Below are 11691 nucleotides of genomic sequence, written 5' to 3'. Positions count from 1 at the left end.
TGTGGTTTGAAGTTGTTTAAAGGCTTTTTGAGTTGCCTATCGTAGTTTTGAATAAGGATGGAAATCCGTGGTTTGATTTGAAGTGTTTTGAATGTTTTGGGCGTACAACCCTGATTTTAGTTTGCACTATTAACCGCAACGATCAATAGATTCGATCGCCATAGTTAAAAGATTTGAAGTTGCACCGTTACCAATTTTAATCAATTGATTTGATTATTACTAATAACGAATTAGGATATATTTTTTTTAATGATTAATTTGTATCGTTACCCCTCGTAATCGATTGATTCGATTAAAAAGAATAACGAATTAAAATTAGAAAAAAGAAGAGGTTAATCATCACAACTAATAAGATAATTGCAACCATTTAACCAAATATAATTTAATTGCATTTTAATTAAATAACATTTTAATTAAAATCATTGTTGACCATAGCGATTAATCGATTTAATTGGCACGAACAACAAATTGGAATTTTCAATATAAATATTATATACTTATTTTACAAAAAAAATAATTATTATATAATTAATATATATTAAAAAAGATATTTTAATTAAAATAAATAAATAATTAAAATTATTTAAGTTTTATTAGGGTTATAATCCTATGTGGTTGTTATTGGGGTGTATGGTATGAGGATCAAATTCGGATGCGTTGGATCTAAGGGGATGGAGAATTAACGGTCAGATTTTGATGGTTCATGATGAGGCCTATGGCAAGAGGCGCCTGGGATCAAGTGAATAAATTCAGAAAAAATATACGTAAAGGGCCAGGGATCGAACCCTGGACCCTTGGGACATCCAAACGCGCTTCTACCACCCCACCTAGGTTAGTCAAGCGTTTAGTAAAAGCTTCCAATATTATATGTGTAGAATCAAGAAAAAGAAATAGAAACGCGCGCCAAGATTCAAACCGACCAATGGTGGATCGCCACGCAATCATCTTCCCCATAACCACTTGCAATTCCCTAACAGATTTTGCTACGAATCTGCTACAGATTCGTTTGTAGCAAATAAACCCAACAATTCTAAAATCCACATGCCTGCATGGAAATCTTTCGCGACCCCCCCAGATGTTTTGTCCAGGATCCCTGAATCCCATGGTGCCCTTAGTTTTTCCTAATTTTACTCCTAGAGGAAAACCCCAATTTTATACCCAAGAACCCTAGATCGGCCAACAATGGTGGTTCGTGGTAAACACGCATAGAAACACAATTCGACATCCAGACAGTATCAAAGCATCATCATAATCCAGAATATGCAATTAAATTTCATAAAGAATGGATGAATTGGCGCAATCGAGTTCAAGAAAGTAACGACATACCTGGGCCTATATGGAGGTATTCTGGGGGTGTTGATGTCGTGTGAGTATCCCAATAGCTTCAGCAAACACCAATGGACGTGTAGAAATCCTCAGAACCCTTTGAAAATCTCTAATTCCCCAAATCCGAATTCACTTTTTTTTGTGAATTTTTGAGTTCTTGAGTGCTCTGCTCCGATCCAATTTTTCAACCCCTATTCTGTTGCTTGGTGTTGTATACTTATAGGAGAATAGAATTAGGTTAAAGATTTGTCCAAAACCTCACTTGAATCCAATCTTGCAATTTTGAGAATTTGATTTTATTTTTGATTCAAAACCTTCTATTTTTGTCCCAACTTGTGCCAATCTTTTCCCAATTAATATGTCACGAAATTATATTGCATTTAGTCATAAATATTGATTGGAATCAATCAAAATATCTCCTTTACCAAAATATTTGATTTTATCTTAATTAAATCATTAAAAATGAAATAAAAAAATCATATTAAATCAAATAAAATGTTAAATTTCGTGGCATATGGTTTTGGGCATGCTAATGACTTGTGGATCAAGATTGCATCATAATACCATAGACCCATTTGCAAAATTTTCCAATTTGATCCTTCTTATTTCACATTTTGTTTCCAAAAATCACCCAACTTTGATCAATCATATCTCACTCAATTTTTAAGCTATGAGGGAGTTCTAGGACTTTTTGGAAACCTCAGGATGTCCTCTATAAGCCACTTTAGAACATATTTTCCATTTGGAGCTTTTATCTTGATCATATCCTCTTTGCCAAAAAACTGCTTTTGAAGGATGCTTGAAAATGACCTGTAATCTTTTGCACCATACCTCTCAAATGAAGCATTTCTAGCCCTGGCTTGTGAGAGACAAAGTTGTAGATAATCCAATTTCCTTCAAAATAGGCTTTGAGTGGGGATTTTTTGGTGTTCCATGTGAAAGTTATGCCCAGTCAAAGTTGGGTTGACTTTCTCCTAAGGAAACCCTAATTTGAACCTTTTTGCATTTGTTCATTTCTGAGTTTCTATCGATGGATCATGATCAACCTTTGATCAAATGATGGATATAACCTCACATACTTGATGTTTACCAAAATTGGGAGGTTTTGACTATGCTCTGATTATGGTTGACTTTTAGGTCAAACCAGTTGACTGTGGATCATCTGGACTTTTGAATGAGTAATCTTTGTAATTGGGCTTTGACTTTTGACATAGAAGTATCTTGGATCATAATGGGCCATGAAGAACTTCATTGGAGGCCTTTTTTTGCTAATTCTCTCAGGAGAGTATCAAAACCCTAGCTTTAGGAGGCTCTTGCTCAGGAGATTGACTGGATGAGTCTCTTGAACTTTGAATCATTGTGAATGGGATATGGAAGGCAAATTTTGGGGTATGACAAAGTGTATCCACAAAATGTCTACTATACACCCTATTTTTTTTCATAAATGCATGCATGTAAGAGTCATATATGAACTGATTGGAGATGGAGATGAGGTTGAACATCATTTCCTAGAGGGGAGGCGATATCCAAATCACTTAACTTGCCTCTCGTACATTGTTCTTTTTCATAATGTACGAGAAATAAGGACAATTCAAAATGTGCCAGATTTAGACAAGTTTGGTTGCAACAAGGATTCCAAGTGTGACATTACAAGTGCTTATGAGGAAATGGGTTGTTGGCACTTTCGTCCATTTAAACTTGGGATGTCTTGGTCATTAGACGCTTGTATTATGCTTAAATGGGAGTTTGTTCGAAGAAAACCTGGAATGTGGTCTTTTTTTCATAGGTACTAAAACATATAATGATAGTATGTGAGACAGGGATGTGTCATTGATAAGTTCCTAAATGTCGTACACTATTGAATTGTGGCTCTTATCGATTCTGTTGTATTGTATTCTTTGAATAAATCCCCTGCTTTTTGTATAATTTTTTATGAATAGGATTTAATCGAGATTTAGTGTATTTGTGTACTATTTGATAGTTTTTCATTTATTTTGTAGGTACTTATTCATAATTGGAGCATCGAGTAATAAGAGCCAAAGGCTAAGCTTCAAGAATATATTTTTTAGCAATTCATCAATGTATAAGGCTCAAAATAAGGATGATAAAAATAATCTTGATTTCCATTTATTCATTGTTAGATATATAATTGGATAAGCTTTCCAACGTTTCGAACCAGACGCAAATTGGAGTTACCATTCTCAAGTTATGGCCGAAACAATTTTTCAAGTTGCAGCAGAGTTCACTTAGCGAGCAATGCTATCACTATGCGGGATTAGATGAGCAAAATTACGTTAAAAGGGTCAAAACACTCATTTTTAGGTTATGTTTTGGGGTATTTGTTCCCAACTCATCAAACTTCATTCTTGGTTGTTTTGAGGCTTAGAAACAACATTGGAGCTTGTATATGGATGATTAGAAGTGGATTTCTCATCAATCGGCGATGATAAATCGTGAGATGTTTGGTTTTCTTCTTTTCTTTTCTTTGTATTTCTCTTTTGTTGAGTTGGTATGTAAATTACTATAAACACATGGATGTTTGTTACTCTTTATACTAATTGTATAAAATTTGCTTTACAAATCTTAATCGGTGTTTTTCTGATCTTTTTGCTTAATTTCTTCAGATTTATGTTGTTATAGAAATATGCTTCGTGAATCTTGATTAGGAAAATACCTGTTAGTTCTAGATTCTACACATCGGGTTTGAGGTTAAAGTTTAATGCATCTGTGTTGTTCAATCGGTTGGGAAATCACCAAAAGAGCAATATAGTTGAACTCTCGACGGTGTTGCAAAAATGGACATTGATGTGATGGATATGTGGTGATTTTTGACGAGTATTGTAGATTGAGTACGGCAGAGTGATAAATCTAAGTTTATGAGGAGTAGTTTAGATTCAAACTAGATAAGTTATTCTGTATCAAGAATGTATTTATTTTATGTTTATAATTTACTTTTCCGTACTTTACGTTAAAACCCATTTTAACCCAAACTCAAGAACGCGAGACTTGGCGAACGGTGATTCGATAATCATTAATCCCTGTGGAGACGATATGATAAAACTAAATAAATGCTCACTTTTTGCTGCCGTTTTACCGCTTCAACAGTCATTTACTACGTATGAGGAATTAGTCAACTTTACTTCACTGTGTTTTTTTCTCATTATTTTGAAGATGATTTTTTTTCTTCTCATAATGCTTTATAGTATATAAATTCCAAAGAAGCGTATCTTGTGTTAATCAAATTTTACAAATTAAAGGAATTCCTAATTGGTAAACACTTACCTTACTGTGGGAAAGGAAATGACTCAGTCATCATCTCTATGCATCACTGATGAATGCACATTCCATTAAGAGTTTATCTGATGACTCTAGTAAAGTCTAAGATATAGAATCATGCATACGTTATATTAGGGAAAAAGGGAAAACAAATAAGATTCAACCGTGTTTGGACACAAATGTTTTTTTCATTTTAAATTCTTAAAGGAATTCTGACCGTATCAAATGTTATATTCCTAAAAAAATTAATGTGGGTGAAGTTTGTAAAGCTGCAGATGAAATTACTCAATAGTAAGGTTCTTCTAAGACAATTTATTATATTATTGCTTTAAAAATATTCTAACACGTGTCAATTTTTTTCCTTTGGTTATGTTATTGATGATTCTATTAAGACTTTTCTTGTTGGATATCTTTACTTAGATTTGTTTGAAATAATGGTTGAAAAAAGACCAGGACATCCTACGACCAGTCTCATTTATTCCGTTTAAGGGCATTACTAGCTGGTTTTGTGGTAACATTATGAGTTACACGTTCCATTAGCAATCATGCAGTGTAGATTCAGTTCCTTGTAGAGTGTGTGGATGTGTATTTGGAATGGTACCTTATTTTATCACACCCTTGCATCATTCCACCTAGGCAACTTGGAGATGATGTTGGACCTTCTTATGTTGGATCTTCACATGTTGGATCTTTTCATGCTATTGTTGGAGTACCTTCTGACGACGTATTGTCACCTCCACAACTTCCACATGGTGTGTGTCGTGGCCGGCAAAATTAATGAAGTCGGCACCATCATTTATTCGTCATAAGGACAGGGAAACAATTGGGAAAACCTAAAAGGGAAGGATTCTGGATTTGAGATTTGATTAGGCAAGAGGAATGTGTTAGACATCTCTCATCTTCCTTGTACTCTAGGGGAACCTTCTCTAAGATTAGGTTAAGTGTGTTTATGTTCGCTTAATTTCCCACTTAAATTGCTTTATTTATTCATGTAGTAAAAATATCTACAAAAGGTTAGAAGGAGAAAAGATTAAGAGTTGACCTTTATTAAAATTAAATCGCGCGGGGTGAAGAAATTGATTTGGTTTATCACACGGAGGAAAAAAAATATATCAATGAGTTGCGTGGATTTAAGTGTCTTGATTTGAATAAATAATTGGTAAGGCAATAAGCCGACCTATTACTTACTCGAGGATGTGGTGGAGTGCATCCACTTATCCTATTATTTACAAAATATTGAATTAGTTTGATTTAACTGCAGAAATGTTTGACTATGTACAAGTTAATAATTTAAAAACTTAAGACAAGATTTTTTTTATTAAATAAATAACCTAACTAAAAAATGACATGTTTTTATATTTTAAAATATTTTATTGTTTTTTTATATATTTTTGGCTAAGTGGATTAAACTAAATCAAATAACTTACGATTAAATAGATTTAACCTAATTAATTAAGTTATTTTAATTGAAAAAACTAAAATAATAGAATTAAAAGCTAAAATTAAAACAAGTCCCAGTATTAATATAAAAAAAAAACAACTAATAAAAATAAAATTAAAAGCTATCTTAGCCGTGACCTCCCAGTATTTTTAGACTCTCCTATTTTGGTCACAATTAGAAATATATATACTTAACAAAATGACAATAGCTTCACCACCATCAGTACATGAGGCGGCATTGCCTCTGTACATGATAATAAAAAAATTAAAAAACTATTAAAATACAAAATGAAAAAAAGATGTAAAAACTAACTAATGATAGAACAACTAATGAAAAAAATCAGAAGGGAAAACTTCTTAATGATAGAACAGCTTATTGAATTGCTTTATTTATTCATGTGAGGGGGTATTGTTGTTAAATGGTTTTGAGAAAGAACTTGGTTTATATGTTTATATTTAAAGATTGAAAAAACTTGCAACTTATATTTGAATTGGTTTAAATTTGATGATGGGAATTTGTTATTGAATGGTTTTGTGATGAGATAAAGGTTATGGTTTTGGTAAGGTTTGAAAAAATAGAATTTAAGGGTAGTGTTTGGCAATTGTTATGAAGCTTTGAGTGAGTGAATGCTACTATATATGATGCAATATGAACACGTGAAAACTGAAGGATAGAAAAACACTTAGGGGGGGGGGGGGGGGGGGGGGGGTTTGAATAAGTGTAGTCTTAAAACTTGAACTATAAAAATAAATTGCACAGTTATTTTTATCCTGGTTCGTTGTTAACTAAACTACTCCAGTCCACCTCCTTGGAGTGATTTACCTCACTTGAGATTGTTAGAACAAGATTTGTTCTGATCAATTATCTTAGTTTTGATGATAACAATAATATGAATTTTGCTTAAGATAATATGGTACTCTAATCCAATGCAATTTCCTTTTCAGGAAATATATAAAGAGTACGCATAATTCAGCGCTCAGAAGCTTTGTCTCAAAGGGTTCAGCATGCAACATCAGAACATGATCTGGCAAGACATCAGAAGATGGTCGAAGCAGAATCAGAACATGGGTCTATGGAAGCATCAGAAGAACATGAGATCAGAAGCACTGAAGTTCTGATGGTATCACGCTCAGAAGCACTTCAAGGTCAGAAGATCAGAAGATGCTTTGCACCAAGCTGTTTGACTCTGATGATATTCAAACGTTGTATTCACAAACATCAGATCAGAAGGAAGTACAAGTGGCAAGCTACGCTGACTGACAAAAGGAACGTTAAAAGCTATAATAGGCTACGTCAGTAGACACAGCGTGAACAAGGCTCGAGGTAGTTGACAAAAGCGTATAACATTAAATGCGATGCTGTACGGAACACGCAAAGCATTAAATGCACTCAACGGTCATCTTCTCCAACGCCTATAAATATGAAGTTCTGATGAGAAGCAAGGTTAATGATTCTAACGATTCTGCACCAAAACAACTCATATTAACTTGCTGAAACTCTGTTCTAATCAAAGCTCAGAATCTTCATCTTCATCAAAGCTCACTACATTGCTGTTGTAATATATTAGTGAGATTAAGCTTAAACGTTAAGAGAAATATCACAGTTTGTGATTATAGCTTTTAAGAAGCAATTGTAATACTCTTAGAATTGATTACATTAAGTTGTAAGGAACTAGAGTGATCGTGTGGATCAGAATACTCTAGGAAGTCTTAGAGGTTATCTAAGCAGGTTGTAACTAGAGTGATCGTGTGGATCAGAATACTCTAGAAAAGTCTTAGAGGGTATCTAAGCAGTTGTTCTTGGAGTGATCAGTGTGTGATCAGAAGACTCTGGAAGACTTAGTTGCTGACTAAGTGGAGAACCATTGTAATCCGTGCGATTAGTGGATTAAATCCTCAGTTGAGGTAAATCATCTCTGCGGGGGTGGACTGGAGTAGTTTAGTTAACAACGAACCAGGATAAAAATAACTGTGCAATTTATTTTTATCTGTCAAGTTTTTAAAGCTACACTTATTCAACCCCCCCCCCTTTCTAAGTGTTTTTCTATCCTTCAATTGGTATCAGAGCGCCGGTTCTAAGGTGCAAGCACTTAACCGTGTTTAGAAAAGATTCAGGAAGAGAAAAACGCTTCAGTAAAAAATGGTTGATGAAAGTGAAAAGTCTACACCTGCATCTACATCTGGCTCTGCTGAGCAACACAACGGTAACAATGGTTATACTAGACCGCCGGTATTTGATGGTGAAAACTTTGAATACTGGAAAGATAAACTGGAAAGTTACTTTCTTGGTCTAGATGGTGATCTATGGGATCTTCTGATGGATGGTTACAAACATCCAGTAAATGCCAGTGGCGTAAAGCTGACAAGGCAAGAAATGAATGATGATCAGAAGAAGCTTTTCAGGAATCATCATAAATGCAGAACTGTTTTGCTGAATGCTATCTCTCATGCTGACTATGAGAAAATATCTAACAGGGAAACGGCCTATGACATATATGAGTCCTTGAAAATGACTCATGAAGGAAATGCTCAAGTCAAGGAGACTAAAGCTCTCGCTTTAATCCAGAAGTATGAAGCCTTCAAGATGGAGGATGATGAAGACATTGAAAAGATGTTTTCAAGATTTCAAACTCTTACTGCTGGATTGAGAGTTCTTGACAAGGGATACACCAAGGCTGATCACGTAAAGAAGATCATCAGAAGCTTACCCAGAAGATGGGGTCCTATGGTGACTGCATTCAAGATTGCAAAGAATCTGAATGAAGTTTCTCTGGAAGAGCTTATCAGTGCCTTGAGGAGTCATGAAATAGAGCTGGACGCAAATGAGCCTCAAAAGAAAGGTAAGTCTATTGCATTAAAATCCAATATCAAGAAATGCACTAACGCTTTTCAGGCTAGAGAAGAAGATCCTGAAGAATCAGAATCTGAAGAAGAAGATGAACTGTCCTTGATCTCCAGAAGGCTAAATCAACTCTGGAAGAACAAGCAAAGGAAGTTCAGAGGCTTCAGAGGTTCAAAGAAATTTGAACGTGGAGAATCTTCTGATGACAGAAGATTTGACAAGAAGAAGGTCATGTGCTATGAATGCAATGAGTCTGGACACTTCAAGAATGAATGTCCAAAACTTCAGAAGGAAAATCCCAAGAAGAAGTTTCATAAGAAGAAAGGTCTTATGGCAACCTGGGATGAGTCAGAAGATGATTCAGACTCTGAAGATGAGCAGGCTAACTGTGCGCTGATGGCGACAGAAGATGACAGATCAGAATCTACGTCAGAATCAGATTCTGAAGAGGTATTTTCTGAACTTACTAGAGATGAGTTAGTTTCCGGTCTAACTGAACTTCTGGAACTCAAGTCTCAGATCAGTCTCAAATACAAAAAGCTGAAAAAGCTATTTGAATTTGAAACAAAGAAGCTTGAGTTGGAGAATTCTGAATTAAAAGAAAAACTTTTAAAATTATCCAATAATGTTGGATCTCCTTCTGATTCAGAAAAATCCACTCCTGGTCTAAACCATATTCTGAAAGAATATGATTTAAGTTTCAGGAAGTTCTTATCTAGAAGTATTGGCAGAAGTCAGCTAGCTTCTATGATATATGCTGTGTCTGGAAACAAAAGAGTCGGCATTGGTTTTGAGGGTGAAACCCCATACAAACTTGAACCTGTTGATGAAATGAAATTCACATACAAGCCATTGTATGATCAGTTCAAGTATGGCCACTCCCATGATATTAGGCACACTTCACATGCTCAAAGTTTTCACATAACACACACCAAAAAGCATGTGACACAACCTAGGAAATATCATGAAACTCGCATTAAGAATTATCATGCTGTTCCTCCTATTGCTTACAATGTTAAACCCAAGTTCAATCAGAACTTGAGAAAATCTAACAAGAAAGGACCCAAGAAGATGTGGGTACCAAAGAAAAAGACTATTTCTTTTGCAGATTCTCTTGGCGACAAAGAAGATAAAAGTCAACATGTCATGTCACCGGGACTCAAGTTGGTCTCAACACTTGAAGGGAAGAAGGACTGTCTTCCAAGTTCTGGTACTTAAATCTGTTGAAGAAACTATGTTCATAGAAGATCAGAAAAGAAAGTTTATTAGTCTTGGAACCATCTGTTTTGTTTGTTTCTAAAGCATTGATGTTTCGTTCTTGATTGTGGACGAATCAATAAATATCTGGTTTGATGATAAACTTGTTTCTGATGAAACAAAGCAGCTTAAGAATTTCTGCAGATACAGTTTTTGTCTTATCAGAAGCTGCAGAACAAAGAAGTGAATCTCCAGAAGCTGTGTTTATCAGAAGTAATGAATCAGAAGATTATTCAGATTTATATCAGCACACTTCAGAAGGAGTGTTTCCAGAAGAGAAACCTGAACAATTCAGAAGCAGCGATCAGAATCAGAAGGCGTAAAGCCTATTGAATATTTCACACCTGTCATCCATTATCTAATGATGAACACGTGTCTCTACGGTTAGTACGAAGCGTGCAGTTGAAAAGACGCCGACCTAGGTAACTGTTTTAAATCATTTCTTTTACCACGATCTCTCTCCTCACGTCACTCGTCATTTAATGAAAATGATTTCTTTTGATTCTGAAACTATTCATTTTGTTTATTTATTCTTTTTCATTTTCTATTTTATATTCGTCTCCTTATATTCTTTTCAAATCATATCATACATCTTTTTCGCTCCCTTGTTTCTCTTTCTTCTTGCATTCTCTTGTTTGAAAAGTTCTTAGCCGTTTTCTAAAACCCTAATCAAAAACCCAGTTCTCTTCTCCTGTTCGTTTTTGTTCATTCTGCATCCATGGCTGCCTTCTCATCCCAAAATGTTGGTACATCTGTTCCTCACCATCTCCAAGAAGAAACTTTGCAACTTACTCCTGTTGTTGCATGCTCTATTCCCAAGGACAAATTAGAAGTTATATGTGAACTCATTGTTGATTTTGACAACCTTGAAGAACATGGATTTCATCTTAAAGAAGACATCATCTTTCAAGGATGGACCTCGTTGTTCGCTGAGTTCGTTGGCCCAGTTTATCCGGATCTTGTCAAGGAATTCTGGGCACATGCTGTGGTTGCTCCAAAATCAATACTTTCTTTCGTCCATGGAAAGTTTGTTGTTATTACTGAAAACATCCTAAGAGTGATGTTTGATCTGAAAAACCCTGAAGGGGCTTTTGAGATTGATAAAAGGGCAGTTTGGGAAGATGTTCTATCCACTCTCTATCCAAATGTCAAGAAAACAAAACACGTCAAGGATTTGAGAGATATCTACAAAATCTGGACAAAGATCATTCTTGGGTGTTTCTACCATAGGAAAGCAACACATGCTTCGGATTTCATCAGTAATGAGCAAAAGTATATTCTTTATTGCATTGCCACTGGAAAGAAGGTTGATGCAATCTACATCATCTTCAACCACTTATGGAAAGCAGTAAAGGATTCCAGAAATGCTTTCAGAGAAAAAGGTGGAACAATCATTCCTTTTGGAAGGATTATTTCAAATCTTTTGGTGCATTCAAAGATTGTTGAAAGTTTGGAATCTGAAGGTATTGTGAAAGACCTTGCTGTCACATCTGGGGCTTGTCTGAATGCATTCACTTTGAAGAAGATGAAAGTAATTAAGACTATCAGTA

Source organism: Vicia villosa, linkage group LG2, assembly GCF_029867415.1.
Source record: "Vicia villosa cultivar HV-30 ecotype Madison, WI linkage group LG2, Vvil1.0, whole genome shotgun sequence".
Taxonomy (NCBI): Eukaryota; Viridiplantae; Streptophyta; class Magnoliopsida; order Fabales; family Fabaceae; genus Vicia; species Vicia villosa.
Note: the sequence above shows the minus strand (reverse complement) of the source record.